The sequence below is a fragment of the Thermobia domestica genome, chromosome 2 (genome assembly GCF_964235325.1).
Source record: "Thermobia domestica chromosome 2, izTheDome1.hap1.1, whole genome shotgun sequence".
Taxonomy (NCBI): Eukaryota; Metazoa; Arthropoda; class Insecta; order Zygentoma; family Lepismatidae; genus Thermobia; species Thermobia domestica.
In genome coordinates this window covers 292,151,965-292,165,443 of record NC_137455.1, presented here as the reverse complement: position 1 = coordinate 292,165,443, position 13,479 = coordinate 292,151,965, and the positions used below count along the sequence as shown (strand labels likewise).

The 13,479-nt window shown below is 38.0% G+C and overlaps 1 protein-coding gene across 2 annotated transcripts in view; it reads left to right on the top strand.

Moving 5' to 3' along the window:
- Positions 1–13,479, top strand: part of LOC145678576 (uncharacterized) — a 152,967-nt gene that overhangs the window by 88,374 nt on the left and 51,114 nt on the right. The gene's annotated exons all lie outside the window — the stretch shown is intronic.

Here is a 13,479-nt window from a genome sequence, read left to right as displayed (position 1 = left end):
AATTTTCAACATCCGGCATTTTGAACGTGTTATTTTTAACGGCTGTATATTCCTTCACTTTGCTGCAGACATTCCCAATAGGATTTAAATCGCAACGTCTTGGTGGCAATCGTAGAATTTTGTGTCCTGCCTCACAAGCCATTTTTTCCAGTTTATGTTGTATATACTTATGTGTAACTTTCTTCACAGTGTCCATCAGATCTCATTTCAGCATTTGCAGAGTGTATGTTCGGGTTGCCTCTCTTCATCAGAATTCGTCTCTGCTTTCTTTACGTCCAACCATTGTTTAATTTCCTTCTTTTTTGATTTTGGAATCTTTTCAACGAAAACAATGTGATATGATGCGTTGTCCATCACGATAACACTATTTGGGCGTAGTTTTGGAAGAACAAATGCAAGCCAAGCCTCGAACCTACTACTGTCCATCTCTTGATGATAATCTCCATGTCACTTTTTTGCTCTAAATATTACATCTGCACCAATCACAAATTCTTCTTCACTTCCAGTGTGCACAACAATCAACCCTTCTCCTTTTCCCGACGGTAGTTTAAATCCAGTCGCTAATCCTTCAAGAAACTCCTGTTTACTACTTTTTATAGTGGTGTCTGTCCAAACATAAGATACTGTATGCTCCTCGTTGTCCCAAGTTTCATCCAAATAATAAATATATATACCATTCTCCCTGTATATGTATACCTATTCTCTAAGATAGCTGAGTCGCCAATTCATTATGTCTTCCCTATTGATCATGGATGATGAGTGTTTTAAACGATCATACTTAAAACTAATTTCCTTCGTTACGTTTCGGGTTGTAGTATTACTTACAATAGGCAATTCATCATCTTCAGTAATAGCACGCGCAATTTTTTCTACCGTTAGCACTTTGTTTCTTCTATAAAAATCATGATTTTTTTTTCCCCGCATAGTATCCCTCCCAAAATTATCTAATTTTCTGCACTTCCTTTCCCCATGATCTTCGATTTGGCCGCTTTTCCCCCGGAGTTGTAAACTCTCCTGCGCTGTTGAATTCACGTTTCACGCGAAATATTGCCGTCACACTAAGACAAGTTTTCACTATATTATGTGTCAAATTGTCAGCAATAGTTGTCATACACTGCAAGGATTCTTTTACAGCATTAACATCTCTATGTTCTAAATAAGTCAAATCTTATAATGCGCTTAGCGATCTGGCGAATTTCTATTAGCGCTCTTTTATCACCACCATTAGTATACTTACTTCTTCATTACTATGAACAGAAGATATCTGAATAGCTTCTTCAGAAATACCGCTATTCACTGTGCTTTTCTGTATTATAGAACATGTAGAATATCGTAAATCTATAGAAATAAATGGGTTTTCTCTGTACTACTAGGAAGTTGATCGAAACCATATTGCTGGTCATTAAGAAAAATGGCACACATATGTTTGCATGGGAACTGATTTTTGACGAAATCGTAGCAAGTATAAGAAGAAACGTTAAAATCAACATTATAGAAAGTTCCTAGAGATGCTTCGCTTTGCACTTCAAAGTCGCCATTTCCAGTTTTACGAATATGAGACAAAGTATACACATGCTTTGCATTCATACACCGCGTATGAACATGTTGAATGAAAAACTTGGGTCTGGAATGTATGAATAATTGCATTTCTTCGTTGTATGATTTAAAATGGGCGTTCATCTCTGAGTTTTTTCTTGAATATTTCCGCATTGAGTCAACTGCAAATTTCTCAATAATAGTCAGGACGCCAGTCAGGGTTTTGTCGAAGCAATTTTTCAAGAAGGAATATTTCAACAGTTTGTTCTACGCCTCTGTTCCATTGTTGGTTATTATTTTGAACTTGTATTCTTTTTCCAAGAAGGCATCCACTCACCTCTTCGCTTCTGGCAACCATGTCTTCTCAAAATAAACAGCAGCTTTCTTATTTGATTTTATTGCAGAACTAGCTCTTGCAATACCTAAGTTCTTTTGAAATTCTTCTTCTGTTTTTGAGTGTGCGATATTCCTCCACAACGTTAATATTTCTGATTTCGAATCCCATGAAACGTTTCCCGTTTTATTTAACCACCGATTCCATGCTTGTTCACAATGAAATGCTCAAATGTACACATTACAGTTCAGCGTTGCAAATATAGTCATAATCTCAGCTTCGCAGTAATCGGTGACAAATTATTTCGGCTGCCAATCCAGATTCCACTCTTTAAAGATCTTTAATACTTCAGCAATACAGTCATTTCGCTCTGAGTAACAAAAGTTCCTGCAACCGAAAAACCAACATTAGTTCTCACTACAAGAAAAAATATGGGTAAAGAATATTTGGTCGTCATGTAGGTCGCGCCCAAAAGACAAATTTCTCCATACCTGTTTATAAGGTATTTCTGAAATTTACTTTGATGGCAAAAAAGTATTGTATTAACTTCTCCAATCTCATTTTCTTGAAATGGACGGAAGAACTTGTCAGTAGGCGTTGCTTGACGCCAGGAATGAATTTTATTTTCTAACGCATCTTGGTCAATTCCGGTCTTTTTCACCTGGTATATGCATGAATATATTGTGTTTTATATATATATATATATATCTGGGAGTTTGTTGGATAAAATGAAGAATTTTCCTGCAAAGGCTTCGTATTGGAATCTTGAAATAATTTCTTTACAAAGTCCCTCAAATGAATGCGAATGTCTCGTACACTATCTACACCTTCTGAGACTAGTCTTTGTATTTCACTTTTTACCTGCGGGTGCATCTGCTGCTTTAATATAGATGCGTGACGCGTATGAACATGCTGTCCAGCAGAAATATAGTGTATATAGAAACGTACGAATGAGCGTGGTTCTTTAGTTGCAAAGTCCTCTTTCAACCTGATTGAAACCTAGAAAAGAAAACAATGGATAAACGTCCATTATGAGTTGAAGAAAAACATAGAAAAAATAAGAAATTATTTTTAGCCAATAGAGATACCATCTACGCTCGTGTATGTCCCCACATTTTTACTTTAAATTTTAACTAGAATTTCAGGTTGCGAACATTACACATGTCTTACAGTTTGTAAATTTAAGTACCGGTATTTGTAGTATGTCTGAAGCAAATGAAAGAAATTTTAAAAAGCAAACGAAGATACCCAATTCTAAATTGCTATCTACGGTATGTATCTATATAGATATGGGTTGCTTCTTTGAAATCGAGAATTACATTCACATTCACTGTAAAAAAAAAATCTCACCATTTTCGCTACACACACTCCCAACAATCTACCTTTGCTGATGTCTCATCTTTCCACGGTTATATTTCCGTCAACCGAACAAAGATTCGTCAACCTCCATATGACAACTAGGTCTACCTATTAAATCATTTGACGACCGCACAGCAGTTTCCAGACACACCTCCTGGCAAAGGTAAGCCAATCGGACACAGTTTTTCTACTTAACGAACCCACATCAGAACATTCGTGAATAAGAAATTGATAAGTTTTAACACACACACACACAAAAAAAAAGCACTTGACCAATATTTAGATTTGTATGACCGAAAAAAGCTCCAAACATACATGAAACACTATTAATCTGCCACTTACACCATATTTCGGACATAGGTTCATCCTAGGATCACAATCATTACATTTTTTGTCAAACTCAATTCAACCTCACAAAGCTGCATAGTGAAAACAATTCACGTCCGAATTCAAAACGCAATTATTTAAGAAAGAGGAGTTAACACGCTACGCATTAAATTCATCGAATGGCTTTTGAAGTTCTAGACCTAACTGCTGAGTTGCCATGCACAAACAAATAAAATGAAAAGGAAAACGGAGTAAAGAGCAAACTCTAATTAGACCATAACGAAGCGAACATACCACACTAACACAGCCTCAAATAACTACAAACTCCCGCTTGATACACTAGCGTTGTACTAGGAAAACATCAAGTGGCAAAAATGGAAAGCACACCAAAACTTCCACACATAATATCACATCACACAAAAGAACAACAAAGTTCGATTCCATCCAGTGATTCGAGTCTACTAAACCGCGCCAAAAGTCACTGTTAAGCACAAAAGAAACTCTTACCAAGTTCTTAACGTCAATACGGTACGCAGTCCATCTATTCTCCACAATTTTTGCTCTTCTGCGATAGCATGCGACACACAGGATTTTCACCTTTCTCCTGTTACTTTACGAAGTCCCTCTCGCAGTAAATTTTCAACATCCGGCATTTTGAACGTGCTATTTTTAACGGCTACATATTCTCTGGATAGGGTTTAACTCAATGTTTTGGTGACAATCGCATAATTTTGTGTCCTGCCTCACTAGCCATTTTATCCGCTTTATATTGTATATACTTATGTTTAACTTTCTTCACAATGTCCAGCAGATCTCATTTCAGCATTTGCGGAGTGTATATTAGGAGTTGCCTCTCTTCCTTAGAATTCATCTCTGCTTTCTTTACGTCCAACCATTGTTTAATTTCGTCTTTTTATTTTGGATTTGAAATCTTTTCAACGAAAACAGTGTGATATGATGCGTTGTCCATCACGATTACACTAGTTGGGCATAGTTTTGGAAGAACAGATTCAAACCAATCATCAAACCTACTACTGTCCATCTCTTGATGATAATCTCCATGTCACTTTTTTTGCTCTAAACATTAATTCAGCGACAATCAATCTTCCTTCTTTTCCTGACGTGGTTTGAATCCAGTAGTCAATCCTTCAAGAAACGCCACGTACTTTTTACAATGGTGTCTGTCCAAACATAAGATACTGTGTGCCCCTCGTTGACCCAAGTTTCATCCAAATAATAAATATGTATACCCTGTACCACTTAATTTTGTGAAGATATCTATGTCGCCAATTCATTATGTCTTCCCTGTTGATCATGGATGATGAGTGTTTTATACGATCATATTTAAAATCAATTTCCTTTATTACATTTCAGGTTGGAGTATTACTTACAATAGGCAACTTATCGTCTTCAGCAATAGCACGAGCATTTTTTAATAGGTAATTTATTATACAACCTCACACTTATGGCTTCATCGCTATTTTGAGATTTTGTTGCTCTCAAATATGGTACGTTGACACGTCTATTATTTCTAGTGTTGTGTGAGTGTATGTCATGCCTATAGTGTATTTCTGACGTTTTGCCCTTTATATACATCAACACATTGTGTATATATAGGGTGTTTCAAAAAGACACGGCAAAAATTCAGGGGCAGATTCCTTACGGGTAGACAGGTAAAAACGTTCATATGAACATATGTCCGGAAATGCATCGTTACAGAGCTATAGCCACTGACACCACCTGACGGTGTGAAATAGTCACCTTCTGTCCGGAACTGTTTTCCGACGTATTACCAGAGTGTCATGTGTGAAAGAATATGCAACACAGGTTCGAACGAAATTAATTAAGCCGATTGCGCGTTGCATGGTACAAGAATCAGAAAAAACACGCGCAAATAATGCATAATAATTGGTACTTTTAATGTCCGTATTGGAAAGTGCAACACTAATACAAATGGCAGTGAGAAAAGGAAAACGACACAGGTATAGTCATAAAGTCCAAAGAACCATCATCAAACAAGAGTTACAACCACAAACAATAAATTGTGTGCATCACCAGCGCCACAAAATCGATACTGTAGTACCTTACAGTAAGTGCTGAAAATGTCCTCCTTCTGCCCGAATGCAAGCTGCAGCCCGTCGCCGCATGGATGAACGAACGCGTGCCCAAGTACCAAGGGTGTTCCGTAGTCGCTGGCAAGCTGCTTCGATACGAATACGAAGCTTCTCCTCAGTATCCACAGCAGATGCGTAGACCAACGACTTTAAATGTCCCCACAGGTAATAGTCCAATGGATTTAGATCTGGTGAGCGTGGAGGCCAAGCAACTGGTCCTCCACGCCCTATCCATCTGCCAGGGAATACGGCACTTAGATACTGCCGGGCTGTAACACTGAAATGCGCGGGCGCACCATCATGCATAAAATGTAACATTGGACGCAGAGCCAGGGGTACAGTATCCAGTACATCTGAAATGTGGGTTTCCAAGAAGTCTCGATAGTTGTTTCCGGTCAGTCTCAGTGGGAGTATGTATGGACCTAGGAAAGTGTCGCCGACAATACCACACCACACATTTAGAGCAAACTGTTATTGATGTCTTCTTTGACTGATCGCATGAGGATTATCTGGCTACCAGACATGTGCATTATGGAAATTGAAGATGCCGTCACGTGTGAACTGCGCCTCATCTGTATACACTATTGCAGATGCGAAGTTTCGATTGACGGCACACTGCTCGCGGTACCATTGGCAAAAGCGCACTCTCGGCTGATGATCGGCTAGCAACAAAGCCTACACTCGCTGAAGGTGATACGGATACAGGTTCGCTCGCCGACAAACACGCCATATCTGTGCGTGAGGTACATGCAGTCTCATACCTACTCCTCGTGTGCTGTCCTCGAAAACCATCCACTATCTGCTCTTCTACCTCGGGGGTCATAGCTCTTGGTCTGCCACTGTTTCCAGCGGCATGGGGCGCAAAACTTCCATACTCACGCAGGCGGCGATGGAGGGATTCAAACGTTTTTCTGTCTGGAATGTGACGTCCGGGGTATCTCTCCTGGTACGGACGCCGTGCTTCTAGTGCATTTCCATCCGCCAATCCATATGTGAAATGCATATCTGCTAATTCTGCATTCGTGTACATGTTTCACTTCGGTCCTAAACACCACTGTCTATTGATACGTACATACACTTGCTCCACAAACACGTATTCCCGTCTTCCAAAGCACAGGTTGTAGTCACTTTTCCCGTTTCTGTTCCACACTACTAAGTGCAGTCAATTCTCACCACGTCGTCTGTTTCACAGCACTACGGTCACTTCAGCTCACATTGTACCCAGCTCCAATTACAGTAACTTTTCTGTCTTAAATACTTTCGAGATGTTAATGTTAAAATGGCCTCCTAGACCTGAGAGAGCGTCCAAAGCTTCATGCACCTTTCGGCAAATGCTATGTTTTAACTTGTAACTAATCTAATTAGAAATGCTGACCATCAGCAATGATTCTTGTTGTCAGCCATGGTACTCCTCCACACCTACTCGCGAGACATCTTGCGTTCAACATTTCCCTCATTCATTCCTTGGATTGTAGATCCTGCACGATGCTTTCGTTATGGTATTTTCTTACGCCTGATGAGCATGTGTAATTGCATTTTTGGGTGCGTTTTTCTCACTGTCATTTGTATTAGTGTTGCACTTTCCAATACGGACATTAAAAGTACCAATTATTATGCATTATTTGCGCGTGTTTTTTCTGATTCTTGTACCATTCAACGCGCAATCAGCATAATTAATTTCGTTCGAACCTGTGTTGCAAATTCTTTCACACACGACACTCTGGTAATACGTCGGGAAACAGTTCCGGACGGAAGGTGACTATTTCACACCGTCAGGTGGTGTCAGTGGCTATAGCTCTGTAACGATGCATTTCCGGACATATGTTCATAGGAACGTTTTTACTTGTCTACCCGTAAGGAATCTGCCCCTGCATTTTTGCCGTGTCTTTTTGAAACACCCTGATATAAATTGATTAACGTCATTATTTTTAATCTTATGAATAATGGTTTACAACGGCACGTATTCTGTGCATTCATCATTATTCTCACAACTTTTTTTGTAACAACAGAATCTCATTCACATGGCTACCATTTCCTCATAACAGTATACCATATAGTAAGGTACTTTGAAAAAATGCAAAATATGCGGATCTTACATAGCTTTGTGGTACCTGATCCCTCAAATTTTTTATCAAATATACACTCATCGGACAAAAAATTAGTTACTCCTCAAGAATTCGTGAACAGCAGTAATTAATAGCGTGTAACACCACCTTTGGCTTTGATAACCGCCTGGATTCGGTTTGGAAGGGAGTCCACAAGGTTTTACAGGTATGTCACATCCAGTTGAAGCCACTCGTTCAGGATTTGATCGCGCAAATCCGCCAAACTCCGTGGATGCCGATTTCGACGTTTTACCTGCTGTTCCAACCTGTCCCACAGATTCTCGATGAGGTTCAAGTCTGGTGACTTTGCAGGCCAATCTAGATGGAAGAGGGTTCGGGAGTGTTCATCATACCACACACAAATTGTTCCAGCCCTATGAACTTTGCTGTTGTTGTCTTGAAAAAATAGGAGTCTCCACAGCATACTCATCATGAAGATGTTGACTGAAAGGCAACACTTGCTCATCCAGAATGTTCAAATACACATGCTGGTTCATTGTAGTGGTGACCTCAGTAAGTTATTCAATTCATGATAAGAAACTCTTCCCCCCCCCCCAAACATCACAGACCTACCTCCGGCTTGAACATGCTCTTGCACACATTCATGATGAAAGCTTCATGTGGCCTTCGGTGCACTCGACGACGTGCGTCATTGGAATACAAGCAAAAATGTGATTCGTCAGACCACATTACCTTCCGCCAGTCAGCTACTGTCCACGTTTGGTTATTTCTGGCCCATTGAAGACGCGCAGCTTTATGTGCCTGTGTGAGCAATGGCCCCTTGCGAGGTGCTCGACTCCAAATGTTCAATGCATGCAGTTCCCGTCGTAATTATCTTTCGCTAACAGGTGGGTGGACCTGCATTCACTGTCTGCAGCAATTCCTGTCGGGTTTGGAACCGATTTTCATGCACAAGCCGAGAAACGCGTCTCCGGTCCCTTTCAGTCATTATCATCTTCCGACCACAATTCTGACGCCGTGTTTCGTGACCACGTGTATGACACCACTGCTTGTACACACGTTGAACAGTTCGCTGCGAAACACCAACAAATCCAGCAACTTCCCTCAACTACATTTTGAGGTTACAGGCATCTGTATTGACGAGCTTAAGTTAGTTATAGTATCTGTTTAAGGGTCACTTGACGGAACCCCCGTTATTTTACTAGAAAATCTTGAGAAAGTATTTAAATTTTTAAGTAGACCTAGGTGGAAGCATTTTAGTGTTCTTGTTGGGGGTGATGTAAACTCCCACTTTGTTGTAAGGCAGGTCAAACACAGTGTATCCGAATTATTAACTTACTTAGAAAGTACTTAGAGATACATGGGCACGGCCAAACATGATTGCCCCTTTTTGCCACTATGTTACATCGTTACTTTTACCCATTTTGATTTACTTCAATACCTTACACTTTCAAACGTGTTTTTCTGTTTTGTTATTGTCGCAACTTAACGGATTTAGAAGCGTGGCCATAGATTTTCTGATGTAGGTTGTATTGACATTTTGATCAGTTGCCCGGTTGCACAGGGTTATCGTAGAGAGTTGAGATTCGTTCTATCTTCTTTTATTTAACAATAGCTTTCATACAATATGCTACCTAACCCCCGGTTCCATTTGCAAATTTTGAGTTGGGCCCTGCCTGGGACCCTGCGAGTGCCCCGGGGACACATTTTTCATTCAAAAGGTGCTGTGCTCCCCACACTAATTTGATATGTATTCCCTGAGTTTCCTTACTAGACCGTTTCCGAAAAATCTGACCCGGAATCTGACTGTAATGTATAGTATGGAGCTCAATTTCTAACTTTTCACGCTTATATCTCCGCAACGGTTGCGATCGAGAATGTATCCCTTTTCGTGCTATGTTCTTTTAGGACAAGGTATCCAACTTCCATAGTCTCGACTCGAAGTCAGAGTTACACTTGGATAGGTTCCCTCGTAAAAGGAGAAACATATCATGGATGAAATATATTCTTAGGGGTTGAATTCCTAATTTGTGAAACCCTTTTATAATAATCCCGAAGATTTAAATACCTGGAAGGTATCTCGTTTCTATCTCGACCAGGACATCCTACATCCGGAGAATTAATATGATTGTTCATTCTTGAATTATTTACAGACTCATTAAAAGTAACCTGCCTCTGGTCTCTAAAAGAATCGTTCACACTCCCAATATTTGCTAATCTGCTAAAATAGTAATCATCCATCGGTGACCGTAAACTACCCCCACACTCCAAACTATTATTTCTTAAAGATGGCTGCCTAATCTGAAAACTGCGCTGAGTCGGCGGAGTTCAAGACATATTCAATTGACCAAAGTCAGATCTACTATCTGTTTCCAAGTTTCCAGTTCTATCTAATATTACAAATTCAGTATATTGTTCAGGTATATCTATGCTTACGTATTCCATTGGATTACTCATAATTAATAATATAAAATAACAAATATACGAAAATAACATAACCAATATAAATACAATACATAAAAAATATAATAATAATAACTAACTACTGACACTACTGCGACCCAGAGTGTGACCAAATGGAAAAAGACCTAACCTTACGATAAATCCTTGCTTCACCTTACCCAATTTTCAAATATGCCATTGAGCTCCTTCGTGGCTAAGCGGTTAGCGCACGCGCCTTTGGCGTGGGAGACCCGGGTTCGATTCCCGGAGGGAGCTCATGTGGTTCGGATTCCACGTTAATCAGTAGGTCCACGTCTCATATAGCCTCGCTGCTGAACGGGACGTAAAACTCAAAGTCAACTCAACTCAAATATGCCATTAAATTTAACAATTTACATTCAATTCAAAAATATGATCCAAAATTTTTCAAAAAAATTATATCTAATTTGAAAACTATCCAGTATCAAACTTTACTTTTTTTATTTATAAACAAGATACTACGGAAAAATTTTTATCAAAAAAGAGGGACTTGTGGTTGAACCAATTTGTAACGCCCCCATCCGCAGCGTATTGGAATAAGTTGAAAGTGAAAAAAAAAAATCCAATAAAGGCCGCAGAAGGAGCTTCACACCAGACACATCAAATATGCCCTGCTGATTTCAGTTTTTCGAAAATCCAGAGAGAAAAATACACACCAATCAGTTCAATATTTTAAATAAATAACAAGCAACACTTTCAATTTAAAATTTTATTACAATTTTTGAAGTTCTCTGCTCTGCAAAATTCAGAACAAATCCCATTAATCGCTCACAATAACTCGCAGATTGAAGTTGGTTAAAGATTTGGTCAACGCTCAGGCGAACATTAAGAAAATATTTCAAAATCTTTATTCTAAAAAAGTAATCGTAGGTTAACTTTCAATGGTCAATCAAGGACCTTACCACTACACCACTAGTATTATATCTTTTTACAAAAATTTTGTATATTAAGTCAAGCATCAAATTTGATTTTCCACACGAACTTTTCTAGCAAAATTTTGAAGAATTCCTTTGCTTTCCGACAAATAAGAGGTCGTACCTCCCCAAGCTTCGGATAAAATCAGAAAATAAACAAATAGCAGAAGGCAAATTTAATTTTATGAGAAAAATTTTTAATCCGTTAAATAATATTATAGGCAGAAAAATAATCAATGTTCAAAGAGTAAATATAAAAATTTATCGAACAAACTACCAATCTTAAACAGTTCAAACAACCCTAACTTTTCTACTTTTTAGAAAAATTAATTTCATCACACGCCCGGAATATTTATCTCGGAATTAACCTTATGTAAAAATAATAATAATAAACCGGAAATTCAGTCTCAGGAACATTAAACCTGTAAGGTAACAAATAACCAATTATATTGCTAAGGCTTTGGGTACAATACCGCTGCCTTTTTCTCTCCCCTGGATTTTCAAATATTACTCGCGCCAAATCGTGTAATTTAATTCTAACCAATTGTGGAAACAAAATCACAACCCACATTAACACTTATGAACGAGGACAAAACACGCTACAGTCAAAATAAAGTAAATTCAACTTACCTTGTAATATTGTTATAAATCTTTTTTTACCTCATTTCCTCTACGTTCCTGGTCGTAATTTGATCCAGACTCAATAAGAAAAAAAATGAGAATAAACCAAGGTCTAGTGAGCTTCAGTTCCTTCCAAATTAACCGATCCCAATTCTCTCACTACCACAAAGCTAAGAATCGGACATGAATCCACAATTTCCAACGTACAAAAATTTAAACGATCTTTTAATTACTGCCGTTTTATACTTATGAGTTAACAAAACAATTGGCTTTCTTCTATTCTCGTGAAACTATTAATAACCACAAGGAAAATAATGAATCTCAACTCCCCTTCAGTCTTTTAACAAGACTTCAGTTAACTCTAAATTCATACAAACTTGAAAAATCAAGTATACGGAGCAAAGCACCAAACATATTTTCAGAAGCAACATAATTCTCACAACAGTTGATTATTCTCGTTTCACTTTCTCACTACAGTTGATTATTCTCATTTCACTTTCCTGAGACACTAATTCTTCCACCAAAAGGAAACTGACTCAAACATGATAGCAATCAAAAGACGAAAAATCAAACGGCCTCAATTAAAGCGCTGCCCATTTAAATCCAGTAAGACAACATCGATGCATCCGATATCACGATTCAACCACAAGTCCGCTTGCTGAAGCGAGCTGCTCGCAGTCTTCGAACACCGAACATGCGCAACGGTCTACCAGCGCGAACGCAAACGACCTTGGCCGAGCTTGACAGAAAGCAAAGGAAATCTTCTTACATTCGATATCACTTTTTAATCTTTCTTTTCTCTCGCTCATTTTTTTTCTTTTTCTTTTTTTTTTTTACAAGTTTTTATCTTTCCTCGTTAATAACAAATAGATACACAATTTAACAGATAATATTTCTAAATATACCATACTTTATTTATTCTTTTTTTTTTTTTAATCCTGTAACGAGTCCGTTACAATCATTTCGTCTTAATTTAAAGACTGTTTCTTGAAGAAAATACAGAAATATTTGGACACTTTTGTCAGTAATTACATATGAATTGATTACATACGAATTATTGTAATTATTTTGGAAAATTCTGTCATTATTTCAATTTATTCACTCCAGCAAGTTTTAGTGTGTGATTTTTTTCCCAAAATATTAATTAGGAAAAAATTCCCTCGTCCTATGCTGAAATCACATTCGTTTAGTAATTAATACTAGTTGCAATTTCATTATTTTAATGTTCTAACCCTGTTAACGTTAATTGTTGTAATATTATTTGTACCGTGGTATGCCAAAGAGAACTAAGAGCCATTTTCATGTTTTTGAGAAAAGTCAAGTTTAAGTGTGATAGGTAATGAAAAGCAAAGCAATGAGCAAACTCTGAACCTCGGACAAATTAGGTAAGAGCTTTCAACATTAGTATGTGACATGTTCAAAAATAAAAGCATTTAGTAGTGAAAGAAATGTAGACAAAGATGACCTATGTACATAGTTAGTTCGCTTTAGTAGAACACTTTCAATGTGTAACTGGACATGGTTCACTTTGCTTGACCGAGACGTATCATCTATGAATTGAAACCACAATATTGCATATTTTTTGTACGTTATGTATTGCGTAATCATTACAGCCTGGTAGAATAAAGAATCATACATATTAAGGTAAACAAATATTATATTGTTTATAATAACAAAATATACCGATTCTGTGTTGTGGTACATGATCATTTACCCAGCTTCCCCTG